The 15,364-nt window shown below is 38.7% G+C and overlaps 1 long non-coding RNA gene across 2 annotated transcripts in view; it reads right to left on the reverse strand.

Annotated features, from left to right (window-relative positions):
- Positions 1 to 14,466, reverse strand: part of LOC138744024 (uncharacterized) — an 82,454-nt gene extending 67,988 nt beyond the window's left edge. For both annotated transcript variants that reach the window (XR_011345205.1, XR_011345204.1), the window contains exons 1-2: positions 14,378 to 14,466; positions 12,733 to 12,876 (exon numbers count right to left, since the gene is read on the reverse strand). This is a non-coding gene — a long non-coding RNA (uncharacterized lncRNA). The remainder of the gene's footprint in view (positions 1 to 12,732; positions 12,877 to 14,377) is intronic.
- Positions 14,467 to 15,364: the final 898 nt, after the last annotated feature.

A 15,364-nucleotide genomic window follows, 5' to 3' on the forward strand; every position in this document is an offset into this window, starting at 1 on the left:
GGACACTCAACATCTCCTCACTTGTCAGGAAGGGGCAACAGTGACTGCATTTTGTAAGGAGACTGAAGCGGGCAAGGCTACCGGCCACCATTATGCCAATCTTCTATAGGAGCTCTATCAAGAATGTCCTGGATGGCCATATCACAGGGTGGTACAGTTGCTGCAGAGAAATGGATTGGAGGTCAAACCACAGGACCATTAAGAGTGGCAGAGAGGATCACTGGAGTCTCCCTCCACCCCACTGACGTGATCGTTGTCTGAAGAGAGCGCAAAATCATTGAGGACTCTTCCACTCGGAACACAGTATCTTTCAGCTGCTCCCATTGGGGAAGAGATACAGGAGGATCAGAGCTAGCACCATCAGGCTGAGGAACAGCTTCTTTCCATGGGCAGTGAGAATGTTGAACAGCCAAAGGATCTGCTCGCACTGACCATCTGATTCTCATCCATAACAAAGAAATATTTATTTATTTATCTGAATACTTGTCCTGCATATGTATTATTTGTCTGCATGTGCATTATGTCCGGTTGTGCATCTACCTGTTTTTGCACTGGGGACTGGAGAACGCTGTTTCGTCGGGTTGTACTTGTACAATCAGATGACAGTAAACTTGACTTGATATCAGCTTTCTGTGGCTCTCTGAAAATGATATTCAGTCAGGGTAGCCTTTTACGAAGAAGCTTGTAATTTTTCAAATACGCCATGCCAAAGAGCTGTGGCTATTGAAGTACTGGATATTTTCCAAACCAAGAAAGATGGATTTTTTTATAGTCTGTACGAAAGTCAAGGATTATGGGCAACAAGCAGGGAAATGGAGCTGAGATCACCCATGACCGACATGAATGGCAGGGAATGCTCGAGTGTCTCTACTCCTGTGTTCTTAACTATCACTCTATTGCAAATGTTCCGAATCCAAGAGGGAACATCTCACTTTATTTTGACTGCTGCCATCACATCCTCAGCACTGCAACATGGGCATTCCTTCTCAACATCAAGAAATTCAAATTTTATTCACAATATAATATAATATAGGCTTCAGTCACGTTGAGCCAGTGCACAAGTTTTAATTCTGTCCTCTCCTCCATCTTTGAACACCTAACATGCTCTTTTCGAGATTTAAATGTAATCTAAAAAAAATGTTAAATGTAAACTTTAAATTTAGACATGGTAGCTGGCCCTTCCAGCCCATGAGCCCGTGTCGCCCAATTACACCAATTGACCTACAACCCGGGTACATTTTGAACGGTGGGAAGAAACCTGAGCACCCAGAGGAAACCCACGCAGACGCAAGGGGAATGTACAAGCTCCTCACAGACAGTGTCAGATTCGATCCTGGGTCACTGGTGCTGTAACAATATTGCGCCAACCATTACACTATCCGTGCTGCCCAAAGGTTTTCATGTAATCTCCACTGAAGGCTTACAGATGTGACAGTAATAGATGTCTGAACAATCGATGTTAAATTTTAACTCTCCTTCAATTCCTGCCTGTCATTTCTGTTAATGTATTTCAAAACCCTGGCATTGACTCATGTTCTTCAAACAATCTGGCCACATTCCTAAAGATATACAGTACGCTCAATGTATTTTGTATCACTTTTTATAATGCTGAGACTTATCAGTTCCTGCCTTTGAAATCTTTCCTTTGCTCTACTCACTCACCTTTCATATTCTTCAATACAATACTTCTTGGTCCACAGATAATTAATTGATCCATACGTAAATGCCATCAGTGGCATCCTTGCTCCATTTAAGTATGCACAAAAGGAGATTGTATGTCCTTATTGAATGTTTTATATATATGCGGAAATCTGCCGTGTACAGCAATGTATTCCTGCGATGAAGGGAATGCACAGTTGATGCAGCAGTTGACACAATGCCTTTAGAGCATCAGCGATTGGGACTTGGGTTCGAATCCCGCGCTGTATGAAAGTACGTTCTCGTTGAGAGAGCCGATGGTGGTTTTAGTTGAAATCCCATGAGGGGCTGCAGACTCTGGGGAAGCAGAGGACTTGAGCAAGGCACCAGAGAACAGGAAAATCATGCCCCGTCAGAGAGAGAGAAGTGGAGGAGACGACCTGTGGGGACGGTGACCACAGCAGTGGACTGGTGAGTGGGTTCTGCAGCTGATGGACCAGCGCATGTGGTGGGCTGCTACAACTCAAGGCGAAGAACCCGCGGAAGCTGTGGACTGCTGACGGGAGACTCACCCTGGACTGCGGGAGACTAGCTCGAACTGGCTGGAGGGGTGCCAGGTATCGGAACTGGGATGCAAGGAGGTGCCAAGTGCACTGAAGTGTTCCTGACTGTGTTTGAGGTTCGGATCTGGAGCTTGGGTTGCCAATGGTTTGGACTGGACTCTGGGTGGCTGCGGAGGCTGCAGAAGTGCTGGGGGAAAATTTATGGACACTCAGTGACTCGGGGAGGGGGGACTCTTTTTTGCTTCTCTCTCTCTCTTACTGTAAGTCTGACTGTAAGATGTGCTTAGGCAATTTATGTTGGTGGCAAATCTGCCTGCCTTGCAGCAGGAAAAAATAAATTTCATGTAACATGAGACTTTTATTATTATGATAATAATTTGTATCTTGAATCTTGAATGTCTGCAAAGGTTTTCGCCGGGGGCTCTGGTTTCCTCCCACTGTTCGAAATATACTGGGGGCTGTAGGTTAATTGGATGTAAATTGGGCGGCAAGGACTATTGGGCCCAAATGGCTTGTTACTGTTCTGTATTGTATACATTTTTAAAATTTAAATGAAAATAATTTAAAATGTAACTTTAAATTCCTCAACAAACAACAGTAAAACCCCTGTTATCCAGCATTTATGGGAATTGGTAACACGATCTTGGGAAGGAGATGGTCCTCCATTCTGGAGACGTGACCTACCTATCGCCTTCCCAAGATCGTGTTATATGGCAAGCTCTCCACTGGCCACTGTGACAGAGGTGCACCAAAGAAGAGGTACAAGGACTGCTTCAAGAAATTTCTTGGTGCCTGCCACATTGACCACTGCCAGTGGGCTGATATCGCCTCAAACCGTGCATCTTGGCGCCTCACAGTTCGGCGGGCAGCAACCTCCTTTGAAGAAGACCGCAGAGCCCACCTCACTGACAAAAGGCAAAGGAGGAAAAACCCAACAACCAACCCCAACCAACCAATTTTCCCCTGCAACCGCTGCAACCGTGTCTGCCTGTCCCGCATCGGACTTGTCAGCCACAAACGAGCCTGCAGCTGACGTGGACATTTACCCCCTCCATAAATCTTCGTCCGCGAAGCCAAGCCAAAGAAAAGAAAGAAAGAATGGGAATTGGTAGGTGCCAGATAAGTTTATTCCCAGTTGCTTGAGAATTACTCTTACACCTGCATTAAGGACAAACAGTTTAAAAAACAGAAGACAAAAATACTATTCTGTACTTACTCTGAACAACTTTCACTTGCATTAATATATAAATCTTAAAGCATTTTACTTTATTTACAGTCATATTCTTTGAAAACATTTAACCGTCACTGCATCTGCACTTTCCTCCCCCTCCACGGAGCCAAGAGAAAGACAAACAATAATGTTATAGAAGCAGGACGACATCCTAGGTGACGCCATTGCTGTTTCACATAAATTTATTCTTACAGCTGCTATGAGCAAAACACAACCAAGGCACTCCGCTGACTGAATATTTGTTCCCATCTTCTCCAAAGATTTCTGTGTTACTTCAGAGAACATTTACTTTTACAATTTGAAACTTATGTTCTTTTTCCCTATTATTTTATTCCTATTTATTTTAATTTTATAATTTACTTTCCTCAATTTTTTTTGTCAGTTGCTCAAAGTGCCTGTTGCTTGAATTTCAAATACCAGTCATGCTTAACGTTCACAATAGGTTCTGTGAAATAGAACGTTATGCGATTTGGACATTGTGCAAACACCATATTACGTACTTAGCAAAGTTAAATGGGATACTGTAGTGTACCTTCATTGACCAATTAGCCAAGATACTGTACACGTACAGTACTATATTTCAGTTATTGCATCTGGCGAGGTTATATCTGGGTTAAGTATATGTACAATACCATATACATAATATAAAAATACATTGTAAATATACATCACTATATACATAGACTAATATGTAATCTGTACTTGCCACAATTTGAGCTTGCAGGGCTAACATAGTGTTAGGTGAGTCTAGAGGCTGTTGCTGGGACAGTTCTGCACTGTACAAGATACTGAATTGACACTAAATTAACTTTTTATTTTTTTCACTTTTTAAACTTTTATGTAAACACACTATTAGCCTATATCACACACAATCTGACAAAAAGGATCAAGATCATCCACATCACTGTTCACAAGTTCACACGAATGCACGAGATTGGATGCTGATGCCTTCGAGTTGAAGTATACACTGTTCCCTTTAATATTTTTATTGGTTTTACACAAATAAATGTATATGAAATGCACAATAAAAGTGACAATTATAGAGCTCAGCAAAATATAAAGCCGCATAGAGTGCATCCATAATGCAAAAGCACATATAATAATTTGATCACGAATAGCTGTGTCTCTAACTCCCCCCATCCCCAAATTAACGTTGTATGGCCAAAAAGGAAATGGACTTCGTTCCTGGAGTAAAGTGGCAAAGTCCTGAAATTATGCCTAGAGGGAATAACACAGAAATGGCCACCACAACATTTGAAACATTATATTTGAGTTACTAATTGAGTAACAAGTCTTTTCTAAATTTAAGCAGGACGTAATGTCCCTCACCCACTGAACATGCATGGTCGGGGCAGCATCCTTCCATCTAAGCAATATGCACGTCTGACCAAAAGAGAGACAAAAAGCAGAGTACGACATTTGATTGGCGTTAAAAGAACATCATCCTCTCCAGTTGTATTGGAAAGAGCAAGCAAAGGATTAGGCTCTAGATTTAAATTAAGGATTAAGGATAAAGTTTGAAACACTTCTGTCCAGTATTTTTCATGGCTGACATGTCCAGAACATATGGATTAATGAAGCATCTCCTCTATTATGCTTATCACAACAAGAATTTACCTCTGAATAGATACAAGATCATTTAACTTTAGACATGTAGGCCCTATGTATAACCTTAAATTGTAACAAACAATGATGGGCATATGAGGATGTAGTATTAACCATCTTAAAAATTGAACCCCAAACCTCATCTGATAATGAAAAGCTTAAATCCTGTTCTCATGCATTTTTAATTTTAACTAGAGGGGCATGTCTTAAACCTACCAACTTATCATAGATAACGGATATTAAACCTTTGCAAGAAAGTTGTAAGCTAAAAAATACATCAGGTGCCTCAGGGAAATCAGGAATCTGACATTGAAGACAACGTCTGATTTGCAAATATAAAAAAAAAATGAGTATTTGGTAAATTGAACTTTTCAGAAAGCTGTTCAAATGATACAAAACTGCTATTAATAAAAATATATTTGAAACATTAAATATCCAATCTGTGCCATTCATGAAAAGCAAAATGATGTAAGGAAGGTTGAAAAAGATGATTGGATAGGACTTGAGAGAGAAAAACCATGAAGTCCAAATGTTTTCTGAATTGCACCCACACTCTCACAGTGTGCTTGACAACAGGATTGGCAATTGATTTATTTGAAGAAAAATGAAGTGAGGATCCATGAAGTGTTGAAATTGAAAAGTTTTTAGCAGAATTCAGCTCTATTGCTACCCATACTGGACTGTCCACTCAGTTATGAAAATGTAAGTAAAACATAAGGATATGTATATTGACTGTCCAATAATAAAATCTGAAATTAGGTAGCGCCATGCCTCCATTCCTTTTAGATTTTTGATGATAGACTTTATTTAGACAAGGGCGCTTACCCTTCCATATAGAAGACATGTACCAAGTATCAATGTAGCCAAATCAAGTGAATCAAAAAACGATTTGGAAATTAAAATTTGCATAGATTGAAAAAGATATAACAATTTAGGTAAGATATTCATTTTGATTGAATTAATACGACCAACCAGAAACATAGATGGGGTAATCATTGTGTTAAGGACTGTTTCACATGCTTTAATAAAGTAAGGGAATTTTCTTCAAAAAGATACTGATGATTTTTTGTAACTGTAATACCAAAATAAGTAAACTGATTTCTCACAATCTTAAAAAGACTAATATACTCTTTTTGCAGATGCATTCAAAGGGAGAAGTTCACTTTTATGCAGGTTTAGTCTACATCCTGAAAACTGACTATTTTGGGAATGTAATGACAGCATGAGAGGTAAGGAGGTGTCAGGGCTTGATCTGAAAAGCAAGAGATCATCTGCATAAAGAGAAACTTTATGTTCAATTCCCTTCCTACAAATCCCTGAACTATTCCTGCATTCTCGAAATGCAATCGCTAATGGCTCTATGGTCAAATCAAAAAGTAATGGGCTTATAGGGCACCCTTGACAGATTCCCCACTGGAGATTGAAAGGTTGTGACTGTTGAAAGTTAGTGAGAATTGAAGCCATAGGGCATGAATACAGTAATTTAATCCATGTATTAAACCATGGTCCAAAATTGAATTTTTCTATGTCTGCAAATAAATACATCTACTCCACCCGATCAAATGCTTTCTCTGCATCAAAGGAAAGAACACATTCTGGAACTGCACTGGAAGGTAGGTACAAAATATCCAATAAGTTACGTATATTAAACTGGAAGTAACGGTTTTTAATAAAACCATTCAGATCTTCAGAAATGTTTGATGGTAAAAGTTTCTCCAATCTATGGGCCAAAACTTTATCCAAATATTTAATAAAGAAATTGGCCTGTAGGAGCACTCAATAGGATCTTAACCTTTCTTTACTATGAGAGATATACACACTTTGTTAAATGATGCTGGGAGATTACCCTGCTTAAACGAATCAGATACCACAGATCTTAATTGACGAAAAAGCAATTGAGAAAATTATTTTAAAAACTCCACAGGAAACTCAATGGGTCCTGGATATTTTCCAGAATGCAATGAAAAAATAGCAGCAGCTATTTCCTCTTGTGATATAGGCTCATCTAATCTTGTTTGGTTATCTGAAGAAAGTATGGGAGTATTTATCTCTTCATCAAATGGCTATCATTTGTGAATTCAGAACTATAAAGTCAGGAATAAAATGTCTTTAATATACCATTTATTTTAGAGTGATCTGTAGTAATGTTACCATCATCCATTCAAATTGTTGTAATTTGTTGTATAGTTTCAAAACCTCTCATCTGATTAGTAGATTTGTCCCCGTGAATATAATACTGACTCCTACTCTTCAATTGGATATGTTGAAAGGAGATCAAATTTAGTTTCAACTTCAACTTGCTTTTTATACAATTCATAATTTTTAATGAGAGTATAGTTGATCTATTTGTTTAATTTGATTAACTAATTTTAATCTTTATTTATTAGCCTTCTTTATTATATTCACGGTATAAGAAATAATTTGTCCCTTGAGAAAAGATTTCAAAGCATCCCAAAAAATCAAACTTGAAGTTTCTAACAAAGTATTTGTATTAAAGAAAAAAGTTTATCTGTTGCTCCATAAATTTCACAAAGTCATTATTTGATAGTAAAGTTGAATTGAAACACCAATGTCTTTTCATTTGAGGGAGGCCAGGAAGGGTCATAGTTAATACAACAGGGGCATGATCTGATAATCACAAAAGTGAGTCAGTTGGATCAGTTGATTATCAATAAGAAAATAATCAATCCACAAAAAAGTGTGAAGAACAAGTGAAAAGAACGAATACTCTCTTCTATTTGGATAAAGAAAACACCAGACATTAGAAACGACTGTAATTTGATTTTAAAAAAGAATGAATTAATGAAGCAGATTTAATCAATGTGACAAGGTTAGGAGATGAATAATCCAAAGCCTGGTCTAACCAACAATTAATATCCCCACCAAGCACCAAAGAGTACAAATTCAAGTCCAGTAGGGAATAAAAAATGTTCACAAACCCCTCATCATTTACATTAGGGGCATAAACATTAGGAAAAATAACCATTGTATTATACAATTTCCCTGAGACAATGATATAACAACTATTTGTATCTGATGCAGCACTGTGATGAACAAAAGGAATATTTTGATTAATAATAATCAAGACCCACTTGGCTTTATCATGAAAGGAAGAATGAAAATGCTGCCTCCTCCACCTTGTCATGAGGGAAGAATGATCACAATTACAAATATGTGTTTCTTGTAAAAATACAATTGTGGCTTTGTTGTTTCATATGTGAAAACACTTTCCTTCTCTTAACTGGATGGTTCAAGCCTTTCACGTTTCAACAAGAGAAATTAATAAAATTATCCATTTTCTATTAATAATGTAAGTTGATTTTTACAAATAATATCCAGAATTCAGGTGTCAGCCTCAATGCAAAAACTCAAAACTAATAATGAATTAAAAATAAAACATACAAGGACAAAACTTGTACAGACTCCACAAGCAATAACAACATTAAGAAAACAACCCAAACCCTTCCACCCCTTCCCTCCAACCCCAAAGCCAGACAGCTGCTAAAGATGTCAACAGCAAGCTCTTCAAGACAATAATTTGCCACCCAAACAAATCTTCCTATTGGACATGTTATCTCTAGCTCCATTTTTATTAATGTAAATACACAGTATTTTGAAATGATACATAATTTTGTTAAGACTACAACCATATAAAAACATTTCTTTTAGAATTTCTCATACTATTTTGAAAAGTAGAAATATGAACCATTATTACTGAGATAAAAAACAAATGTATAATCCTCAGTATTCTCATAAAAATTTAATAGCTCAATACATTTTACTTACATGACTACAACCCAAGTGGGTTTATTATGTCATAAAATGTTGCCAATGCAAATAAAGCCAACAAGTCCTCGCCCAACAAGTATCAAGTGTTAAAAACTTTAAAAGTAATAATAATCAATCAGCCTCAGTTACCAGGTAGATATTCAAACTGGGTGTGATGCGGTAGAAAGACCATCTAGGTAATTCTGAACCTCTTCAATCAAGCACAGCCACCTCTTACATCCATTGGGAAGTGTAATGCAGAGACGTGCAGGATACAACAGGGAAGACTTAGAACCATGCTTGTACAACTCTGAAATTACTTCTCTATATTTGGCAAGCTGATTCAAAACTTCGGGACAGTAATCCTCTACAATCCTTATCTGCTGGCCGTGATATTCGAGTTTCCCTCCTCAACAAGCTTCATGAATCAGAAAAACCTTTACTTGATAACAATGTAGCCGAAGAATGACTGAGTGTGGTCTCTGTTCAAGAGCTGGCTTAGGTATTATTGAGCGGTAAGCTCTATCAATCTCTGGCGGAGATGGGAGCAGCTTCTTCCCAAATCTCCGAAAAAAAAATGATAAGTTGACAACTTTTGGTAGATTCAGTAAAGCCCAGAATACATGGATTTTGTCATCTGCTCCTTCCTTCTAGGTCAACGACTTTCGCCATTAGCTTTGAATTGCTGTCACTTAATCTGGAGCACACATCCTCTAATTCATCAACGTGCTTACACAAGTTGTTCAAACCGAGTTCAAAAGATGATAAGCGTTCCCTGGTTAATCTCCGGACTTGGTCAAGTTTAGCATCATTCTGACTTAAGATAACTTTAAAATTATCAGCTAACGACTGTCTACTGATCCCATAGCTCAGATATCGCCTCCATCATCAGATTATTTGGCACTTCTTCTTTCTTCCCTAATTTACCACTTCTTGTAGTTATTTTAAAGCAAGTATAGATCAAAGAAATGCAAACCATAAAACATGAAACCCTTTGGTTGTAAAATAATGACACGAATAGATGGAAGAAATACAAAGTAGGCAGGAACGTCTGACTGCTGCTGCTATAGCATGCTGTAGCCAACAGGAAGCATACACTATTATATAACCATATAACCGTTTACAGCACGGAAACAGGCCATGTCGGCCCTTCAAGTCCGTACCGGGTCACTTGAACAACTCCACTAGCTCCTCCACAAACTCCTGAGGAAGTAAATGGTAAACTTTTAAATTTGTAAGTAGGGAAGGTTCACATTAAAATAACAATAGAAAGTACAGTATGTACATACCTAAGCCAGTAACACAGGAATTTATCATGACTATCAAGACATATATATTATAGGTTATACATGTGCTGTAACATTATACACCTGGCAGCGCAATCGCTTTGTATACAAGAGACATAAGATACATGTGTGGTGTGCGGGAAACTGTTGCATTGGCTACATCCTGTTCTCCAATTGGAATTTCTGAACTCTATTATAACCTTACGGAACCACAGAACATGTGGCCAGACATTGCCCGAACGGACGTCATGCAGTGCATGACTGTATATCATTTAAGTGATTCGCTACCGTGGATAGAATTTCATTCCATTTCACACATTAGACTAAAGTTGTTTTCAGCAGTATCTCCTAACGTTTATAGTATCACAAGACAAAATTTGAAACTCAAGGGAAAAAGAAAAACTTTGGTAGGCTGATGGTGATACTAGGTAATTATCGGAGATGTTACCTTGCAGATGCGCTATTAAACTGTTTGCTCCTTTGTAATACCAGTGATGACTGCATTACATCAATTAAAAATGAACTGGTGATACCTAGCAGGTTAAGCAGTTTTTGTGAGGAGGGAAATAGGATTAATGTTTTCATTATATAAAATATTATCAACCTTAGCCTTAGTGATTTTGCTTTCTCTATAGATGTTCTTTGAACAGCTCAGTTTTTCCAGACACTTTACTGTTTTTATTTCAGATTTTCAGCATCTGCAGATTTTTTTTGTGAAGTTCTCCCTGGTGCCATGACTGACATTTAACCAACACCTGAAATAACTTATCTGATCTGATTTAACAACATTAAATGTCAAGATTTTTCCAATCTAAGTTGCAACAAGCAAAAGTCAGTAATGAGAAGCAGTGAAAAGAGGAGTTCAACAGGTCAGGTAGCATCCATGGAGAGAAACAGTTTCGGGTGAGAAGACAGAAGTCATCCTGTTTGAATTGCTTCAGCTCCTGTATTGTTTTGCCCTTATCTCCACTGTCCTCCTTACCCACCTCATATGGGTATCGTGTTGTGTGGTGAGCTGTACAGTTCTAAACCAATTTTCCTTTGTTCAGCGTGCTGCCTGCTGCTCCTCTTCACTGTGTTAACCCTGTTGATATGATCAAGCCAAGATGCTAACCCAATCCCAACACTGTGGAGCTTAATTCTTCTGTAGGCTTGGAGCAAATTTCTCAGAATCCTCTACAAACTGCCGTTCATTCATCATTTGGATTATGACATCCCTACTTATTTAAAAATCCAAGCTCTACTTTAGCCTCCAGAGCTTAGCAGAGCTCAGATCAATCAATTTATGCATCCTAATCTTTGTTTCCAAATTATTTCAGTGCTAGTTTTCAACACACACACACACACACACACACACACAGCTCCTCTTTCTCGCCTTCTCCCCTCCTCTCCTTAGAATTGTTGAATTTCTGATCAGCTATGTGCCTTTCCTATTAAAATCCCTTTTTTACTGCCTTCTCTATTCCAGCTCCAGAGATCCTACTTCCCTTTCCCAATGTTATTCCATTGCTTTTACCCATACCTCTCCTAAGATCTCATTCTATTGGTCAATCTGTGCGGGCATTTTAATGAGTTGTACGGTGTTGATATTTATGACTTTATATTCCTTTTATACCTTTCTAATATACACAGCCGGAGACTGGAGAGGACGGTGTTTAGCAGAAAGGGGTGCAGAAAAGATTCACGTTAATGTAGTGAGAGATGGATTAAATAATAAGGAGTGATAAGATGGGGCCTTTATCCCTGGAATGTAGAAGGCTGAGGGGTGACCTCATAGAGGTTTATAAAGCCATGAAGGTCATAGATAAGGCTTTTCCCCCCACCCCCACCCCCAAGGTGGGAGAGTCAAAACTAGAGCAGAAAGATTTAAAAGGGACCTGAGGGGCACCATATACACACAGCGGAAAGTGGGTGTGTGGAATGAGCTGCCAGAGGAAAGGATAGAGGCAGATACAATATCAACATTTAAAATTGTACCATTGAGACTACTGAATGACTGCTAAAACAATTCTCTGTGGCTCGACTATATTTTAAGAATATTTATTTTAATATATGTACATATGTACTGTGTTTATGCATTATTTGTCTGTATGTGTGTTATGTCTGCCTACATGTTTTGCACTGTTCTGCACCGTGGACCCGAGAACAGTGTTTCATTGGGTTTTACTGGTACAATCATACGACGAGTAAACTTGATCTTGAACTTGGACTTGAAAGGATATTTCAACAGGTGCAAGGACAGGAAAGAATTAAGTGGGATATAGGTCAAACACAAGTAAATGGGACTGGCTTGGGAAGTCAACTTAGTATCTATAGCCCAATTTTCCTCCCATGTCTTATAGCTCAGTCATCTATGCTTCACCATTCTTAAAACTTCTGAGCAGAAATACCTATCAGGAAAGATTGGGCAGAAAGCGACTTTTCCCTCCAAAGAACTCATTTGAGAGGTGATTTATATCGAACATTGAATTGCTTATTGACACATGTTCAAGTTTATTATCATCTGACTGTACAGGTTCAACCAGGTGAAACAGCATTTCTCTAGACCATGGTGTACACACATTCACAGCACAAAATAAACACATATATACTGTAGATATAATTTAAAATAAATACATTGAAATATTTTGGAATGACTTACTCGTTACAGGTTATTGTTCATTATTTCAAAAACCTGCGGGAAGAAGCTATTTCCCAACCTGGCAGTCCTGATTTTGATGCACCTGTATCAAGGGGAACCGTACATGGAACACAACAGAGAAGTCCTACCGAGGACTTCCACCGCCTAAAATGATAGAATGAGAAGAAGATGAAATGAACTGACCCAGTGTGTAAAAGTAGATGACACAATTTTCTTATTTATTTTCATTGTGTGATGACATTGTTTAATGGGTTTAATGTATCATATATGCTGAATGTTGAGTGGGTGGGGAAGGGGGTGGGAAGGAGAGAGGGAAGGGAGGGGGGAAAAGGGGAGAAAATGACACTGTGTATATTCAAGAGGGAAATGTTTATGTGTATTTTGGTCAATATGGTTCATAGTGCGAAAAATTAAAAAAATTTTTAAAAAAGATGACGTGAAAAGCTTTGTTAATTGTGTTATCCAGGCAAGTCAATGCTGACATTATACAAGAGGCAGTGCAAGAATGAAAAAACATAGTGCAAATAACAAAGCAAAAGTGCAAGGTATATACTGAAAGGAAAAATAGTTAAACTTTTACCTTATTCCCATTTAAGAGTTTGGCAACAGCAAGACAGATACTGCTGTTGAATCTGGAGGTGCATAATTTAGCAGGATTTAAGATAGTGAAATTATTTGGTAGTGTAAGATCAATATCTTAAAGTGGATGAGCAAAACGTGAGAGTGACTAATTTAAGATTGATAGCAAATGCTAAAGTAAAATATGGAGAAATGCCAACAATGAGGGAAAGATAAGAGCAGGGAGCCCATTATCACAAGGGGAATTTGAGGTGAAACAAAGTGAAAAATTTAATTGATGGGGGAACAAAGTATGAGAGGCTATCTTGATGCGCTTATAGGAAGAGAACGTTGAAAGGACTGGTTAGATTGGATATGGCAAAGATGTATCCAGTAGTTGGAGAGTTGAAGACCAGAGGAGACAGCCTCAAAATCGCTTTTGAACAAAATGTTATTCAGCCAGAGGGTGGTGAATCTTTTTTTTACTTACAACGCAGTATAAACTGATTCATGTCATTGAAACTTGTGCAGCCCAATTCCACCCAATTAACATACAACCCTGTACTTTTTGGAGGGTGAGATGAAACTGGAGCCCCTGGAGAAAACCCATGCAGTCATGGGGAGAACGTACCAACTCCTTACACACAGCATCGGATTTGAACTCTAGTCCCGAGCGCTGTAATAGCATCACGCTAATCACAACACAAACCATCCCATCCAGATGGTGGAATGTGTGGAATTTGTTTCCATAAATGGGTATGGAGGCTAAGTCATTTGGTAGATTTAAAGAGGATAGGTTCTTGATTTGTAAAGATGTCAAAGGTTAGGGGGAGAAGGTAGGACGATGGGGATGAGAGGGAAAATACATCAGACACGATTTCAATAGCAGAGCAGACACAAAAGGCTGTATGGCCTAATTCTGCTCCTATATCTCTTGTGCTTAGGCACAGTGAGAAAGATGGATTTGTGAGTCCAGTTCATCAACCCTGACATGGTAGAGAAGTGAAAGCAGTGCCAAGTGCAGAGTTGCAGAGAGAAGTCAGTTAGCACAGAGCAAGTCCCGAAAGGATGGATGAATAAGGCCTACCTCTTCCTTCTAAACTCAAAAGAATACAGCTTCAAATGCTCAAGTGCACACACTTCTGTGTGGTGTCACCAGCATCAAGGAATGCGCCATCCCTTATTCAGTAAGCCAGCATTTATTCGCTTAGTTGATTATTAGCTTGTCCCTCCATGTGTTTGGTGAATGACTGACTCATGCCACATATTTGTATGGTCATAAACAAACAATATTCTGTTGCCAAAGCACAAAATTTCACTCTCCTGAGCCAACTAGAGATGGGCAACATTCCCCCCTCCCCCACTGCCCCCACAAATCTACAACCCTAACACGAATACTGAATGCTGTTGATCAAGATATGAAGGAAGGTAAGAACATAAGAAATAGGTGCATCCGACCCATCACACCTGCTCCTCCATTCAATGAGATGTGGCTGATCTAGTGGTAGGCTCATCCCCACCTACCTGCCTTTTTCTCATATCACTTAATTCCCCTAGAATGTAAACACCTTTTCAACCTGGTCTTAAATATACTTATTGAGGTCACCTTCACTGCTTCTATGGGCAATGAATTCCATAGATTCACCGCTGCTTGGGCAAAGCAGTTCCTCCTCATCTCCGTCCTAAATCTCCTACCCTGAATCCTGAGACTATGTCCCCAAGATTTAGTCTTCCCCCACCCATGGAAACAACTTACCTACCTCCATCTTATCTTATTAGGTAAGATAAGATTGAAAGATAGTTGTGAGAGGAGGTTCAACTCAAAAGGCTATAATCTTGATGCAACAAAAATAAATTAGATAAATTCTGATTCTAAAAAGCTGCTGAGACTCATTAAGTCAGGGAACGTGCATGGAAAAAAAGCACCCTGAAGCAGATTTTGACCTTAAATGTCAACTATCCATTTCCCTGTGTGGATGCTGCTTGGCCTATTGTGTTCTCCCAGTGATCTGTTTATTACTCCAGATTCCAGCATGTGCACCTTTTAATCATCAAAATGGATTTTGTTTCTGGA

This window comes from Narcine bancroftii, chromosome 10, assembly GCF_036971445.1.
Source record: "Narcine bancroftii isolate sNarBan1 chromosome 10, sNarBan1.hap1, whole genome shotgun sequence".
NCBI classification, from domain to species: Eukaryota; Metazoa; Chordata; class Chondrichthyes; order Torpediniformes; family Narcinidae; genus Narcine; species Narcine bancroftii.